This window comes from Corvus cornix, chromosome 3 (assembly GCF_000738735.6).
Source record: "Corvus cornix cornix isolate S_Up_H32 chromosome 3, ASM73873v5, whole genome shotgun sequence".
NCBI classification, from domain to species: domain Eukaryota; kingdom Metazoa; phylum Chordata; class Aves; order Passeriformes; family Corvidae; genus Corvus; species Corvus cornix.
This window is the reverse complement of record NC_047056.1, coordinates 80966921-80972920: the sequence shown is the minus strand read 5'-3', so window position 1 is coordinate 80972920 and position 6000 is coordinate 80966921.

Here is a 6000-nt window from a genome sequence, read left to right as displayed (position 1 = left end):
ACTGACTCCAAAGAAGTAAAAATGCTACTGCAGATATCCTCAGCATTATCAGAGCAAGAATCTAGGGTATAAAACTACCTGATATTTTCTCAAAAACCTCCAAGTATATTTGCCACCTGAGACAACAACTGGAGTGACCTTCTACAGGATACTGTCTCAGCACACTGCAGGTTGAGTGTTGATCAGAGCTGGAAGCCAGCTACCACATCCTGAAAAATAAACCAGTGAATGAAGAGGCAATCAGCATACAGCATGAGATCAGACAGGCAGAGCACAAGTGCCACTCCAGAAAAAAGCAGTGAGCTGCTGCATTGCACATCAGCTTCATTATCAAGAGACGGTCAAGAAATACTTGGAAAGAACATCTTGAAATAAATGTCTGCTTGACAAAAGCCAGCCAGAATTTTTAAGAGTAGGTAAAAACTAATAGCAAAGGATATTAGAGCATATTAGCCAGTGAGGAGAGGCTTTTTTTTTTTTTTCCCTTTTTTCCACTTAGTAGATTTCTGGGTTGTGGGAGTTTTGGGGTATATTTTTTTGTTCTGTTTCACTGTTAATAAAAAATATCACAATCAAAACAGGTACTTCACTAAAGTAACTGAGAGGTAGATAGCTAATTGCTGAGGCAGTGGCCTTGCTGTGTGAAAACACATCAACTGAACAAGAACTTTGACCTCATAATCAAACAGAAAAAATCAACCATCCCAAATAATTGAGAAGTTTAAGGCAGGCACTAGAAGGAAACAGGAAAATAAAGCAGAGGTATCCAAGTGTGCATATTCATTATTCTGCCAGATTGGCTCTTATGGGGAGGAATTCTTCTCTGTGCCCATAAAGACAACAAACACAGAGAAAAGGTGAGCCAGATTGAAAGCATCACTTAAAAGATGAGTGGATCATTGAAAACAAAATGGTTGTCAGAAGTCAGAGCCACTGTCGGCAGGAAAGCTATTTCTGAAAGTTCAGGATTGCCAAATTCAGCCCATGACACTGGGTTAAGTGGTCATAGTACTTGCAGAAGTCAAGTTAAGTGGCAAAGAGAGAATGACAGCTCATAGCACTAGCAGCAGGTTTTAGATTTTAGAGTTGCTGGTTCCAGAGAAATCTTTACAGGTCAAAAAAAAAAAAAAATTAAAAATTAAAAAAAAAAAAAAGGAAGAAAAGGAAAAAAGAAAGCAGAGAAAAGAAAACAGAAACAGAAAAAAGAAAAACAGAAGCATTTTATGAGCAAGAAGCTGTGTGGGGCTGAGTTGGTGGCCAGGACTAAATCATGGCACAAATCCATAAACAAGTCAGCTAATCTACCCTAACAGGTGTTTTGATTTTAAATTTACTGTCTCAAACAAATACGACAGAGGGAAAAGTGATGCAGTCTCCCTGAACAGGGCACTATGATCTCACATAAAGAAACTGAAAACAACTTTCAGGACTTTTTACTTGGTGAGAACTCCACGTGTGAAAGAAGAAGCAGGACCAGGACATTGCACTCTTGTGTCTTACTCCTGTCTCACACAAAACGGAGGGAACCAAAAGAGTCTCTGTGATAACTTATCTGCTTGAAAAGGTTTTAGCCACAGGGAATGGAGACAATTTTGCCCAAAATTTACTCTGCTCATTAGGAAGCATTTCCTACAATGGAAGGAGTATGTGAAGGTGCATGAGAAGGAAACTGGTTCCTGATTTCAGTCAGGTCTCCATCCCCCTCTTCTTATAGGCATCTTACATGCCTATACCTCCATAGCACTGTCTAGAAGTTACTGTAAGCTCTGTGGCATGTGTCAAGAGGATAAGATGGTTTAATGAGAAAATAATTATTGCTTTTTGTTTTTTCCTTTTCAAGCAAGCTTTCTAGTACTATATAATTAGTATTTGCTGTTAAAATACCATCACAGAACCTTAAAACAGCCCTTGGTAATGTTACTACCACAAGACTGTGTTTCAGTTAGTTTAATGCATAACACATTAAAATAAATGCAATCTGATTTCTCTTTTCTCCCTTTCAGCCTAATCCAAAATGCGTTAAACTGAAAAAAGCAGGCCAGGAATGTTGCAAAGGCTCAAGCTCGATACATTGCCTCTACAACCACAGCTGCACCACCTCAGGAGAGCACATGAAGAAGCAGCCATACTTTATGGAGATATTCAAGGCACAGATATTTTTGGGAAAACAGGGCTGGTAAACTGGTATCTAATAGAGTCTGGGAAGCCACAAGGGAAATACTCCATGTGTACAGCTCAACAGGACATAGGACTCTACGACATTTTCCATCTCTGCCTGACACTTCATAAAACTTAAGACTTAGTTTCTCTCCCCATGAGCTGCTCAGCAAGGCTAAAAGGAATTCAACATCCAGTGAGTGAAACTGATCATTATGCTGTCAGCAGTAGAATCCAAAAGAGATGTTATTAAAAATGAGAGCAAGAGTCAAAAGGCCAGTTCTTGAGTCTGTTGGATGTAGCATTTTGCTTCAGAGTCTAAGGCAGCATTACAAACATCCAACTCTGAACTTAGAGATGCCACTTGTATTAAGTTAATTAAAGAAATATTACATTCCTATTCATAAAATCTTCCTTTTTCTGGAACGGACATTGATTGATGTCCTTAACAAATAAAAGATCATCAACTTTTATTCTATGATAAATCTTTCAAATTGCCATGTGTTTGTTCTTTCCTGCTCTGCCCACTGCATCTCCTCCAGCTGCTATGAGCTATTAGTAATATTTCCAGAATGAAAACATGGAACTGTTCCTGTTTCTTCCCAAATGCCAGAACTGACAAAAATGAAACAGAAAGTGACATTTTCAACAGTTTTTACCTGATCGCATCATCCTTGCTGAAAATAAGTGTCCAAGTAATAATGGACAGCATGCTACTCCCACTTGAGTTAGCCTAATTTTTTCTTTGACTAAAGTGGGAGGAGACACTTCATATGCCAGTCCATAATCCCTAACCATAGCAAATGTCTCTACACTTCTCATTTCTCATCTGTATCTTCACTTGGGGTAGGGGTGGGTGGTGGATGGAGCAATGGGCATAACAAAAAACTCCCAAAACAGCTCCAACAAACAGGTCATGAACCAACAAAAAAAACCCAATTGCACAACCCAAAGAAGTCCTGATCCATACATCATAGTTTAGTTAATATCTAGCCATGATAAGCAGTCCACAATTGTTTACAGGACCATATTAAGAGTAGAATGTGTAAGTTTGTTATTTCCACACAGCCACATGCCTACAGTCAGGGCAGGTCATGATTCTTTCATGCAAAAAGCCTGTGAAGCAGTCGTCTAAAGCAGATAGGTTTACACAGAACTATTTTGCAAAAACATTTCATTTTTCAAAATATTCTTCAGCTTTGTGTCCAGAGATACAAAACTAAAGCAAACAGCATTACAGTCCTTCTGGAGGACCCAGTTAGACAAAGACAAAAATTAAAAAGCAGCAATGAGTTTAAATGCGATGAGGCAAAGCATTGATTTTCAGTACACTACATTACTCCTTTCAAAGGCATCCACAACAATCCCTTCATTGACTACAGGGGGAGATAAAGCTCCTGTGCTTTCCTTGCCTAAAAAGAGTCGATGCAAAAATTCTCTTTTCAGAGTTCCTTATCTCCAGTATACCCATACCCATCTTACCATAGTACCGGTAAGAAGTCCTACCCAAAGTAGACTGCCTGCAATAGTTCATAGATTGATTTCCTTTCCTATTTAACATCCAAGCTTTAAGAGCTTGTTGGACTTTCATATTTCTGTCCCTGCAGTAAAGTTTCTGAGAATCTGGTCAAGGCCTTGCTGCAACAACAGAATCACAGTAACAGTAATATATATATATATATAGACATATATTAGTGTTAGACAATTAATGATATGGTAATCTGCTTTACAGTATTGTTTAAGGATAATTCTGACCATGATGACATTCCCTATCAACAACTCCTTTAAGTAAAGCTGAGAAAGACACATAAATGCAGATGTGGGGGAAGGTGGTGAACAGAGAAAGCTCCTTTCGCACTTATGAAACAACTGAAACAAGTAAACAAAGACACCATCAGTAAGTGAACTCTGACAGCTTTTCCCCTAACTACCATCTCTGTAATACAGAAACATGAAGGCAGGTAGGTGGTGAGGCCTAATATGGATACAGCCAGTAAATATCTCTTTCACCCATCAGTGGTGTCTCATCCAAACCACAGGGAAGGAAAAGGCAAGAGGGTTCACACCCTAAATGGTGAGAAATGGAAACACTCCTCAGCAAATGAAAAGGAAACAGAGGTATTAACACTAATGGTATTGGTTAAATTCTACTTACCTATCCTCCTGAATCACAGAATATCGTGAGTTGGAAGGGACCCACAAGGATCCTCAAATCCAACTCTTCAATGGCTGATGCAAACCCACAACCTTGGTGTTAACAGCACCATGCTCAAACACACTGAGCCAATTTTAGAGGTCAGATAGTGTTTGTCCCCAAATTTAGGGCCATTCCACTTCAAAGACCCTACTGTTTGAACAGGGCCCTTGAATGCTCAAAAGGGAAAGCTTGCCCCTTAAATATTCCTAGACAGTACAAAGCTGTGGACATTCCGTTTTCCCTTGGTGAGATAACTAGTTTGCCAAAAAGGAGCCCCAGGCTACAGCTGAAGCTGTTGTGATTTCCAACACTGTGTGACAGAAATGTACTAGGAAAAGACAGCCTTATGCTGACCTCTGAAAAACAGGACAAGAGAAAGAGGCTGGAGGCTTCAATTCTTGCTTTGATGCAAACAAAAGCCTTTTTTATTACCCCAGCCTACAATAAAAGTGAAATAGAAAGATCGAATAATAATTCCCACAAAGGTCACAGCAGCATCCAACACACTTGGAAACAAAAGCCAAATGAGAGGTCTACCTTGAGGCTCCCAGATGATGGGGCAGAGTTTCATCAAAGTGTCAGCATGGCTGCAGATGACACCAAACTGGGGAGAATGACTGATAGACCAGAGGTTGTGCTGCCATCCAGAGGGACCTTGACAGGCTGAAGAAATGGGCTGATATGCACCTCATGAACAACACAGTACTACACAAAGAGCTACAGAAAAAAAGTTCATTATCAAGATTATACTGTAGAGGGGAAAATATTTTGTCATCACATGTTCAAAAGGAAACAAACAATAAAAGTCCTTCTAATTTGCTCTTCTAAGTCCTTTTTGTGCTCACGCGAAGTTGCTACAAGTGCATCACAGCAGCTTGGGGGCAGATACTGAAATCTGCAGAGGCCTACTGCACAAGCACAGAAACACCCAAGCATTCTGCAAGGTGTTAAAGCACTAGTAAAGATTTTCTCTGGGATCTTGCAACATCTTGCAAGAAGGGATTTCATGCTCTAACAAAAGTTTGCACCAGGTCAGTAGCTACCTTTTTTTTCAATGGCCTTAAAATCTCTGTTGCCATATGCCACTATGACTGCATATTACCTGAGACAGAAGAAAACAGAAAAAATACTGAATTTGTAAAGCTCTGGTGAGGATGGATTCTACTACACCCAAGGGAGGAGCTGCCCTTTGATACCCTGGTGTACTTCTTGGTTGATTTCTTTGCCTTGGTTCCTTGAGGATCAGCAGGCACCTCCTGTATTTAAGACTGAAAGCATCACAGCTTTCAGAAGAAAATTATGGAAGTAATTCACAAGCTGACAGAGCCAGTTTGGAACACCCAGCACTGCAGCCACAGTGCCAAGGCTGTGGGCACTGCAGTCACCAGGAGAACAGCACATTTGAGAGCCAGAGCGTACTTATGATGACTCTGATATGGCCAGTTTTCTTCTGCTGTGTTTTCACAAAGCCGTGTCGGAACTTAGTGTAAATCTTACTCTATCTAGCTCCTTTCAGGGGGAATTTTTAAAATCTCAGCCCCTTAATGAGATAAATTTTTTATCATCAAAGTAAGAGACTTGTTTGTGCTCTAAGTTACATGAAGTTTGAAAGCACAACCAAGAAGGAATCAAATTCAGCTTCAAAA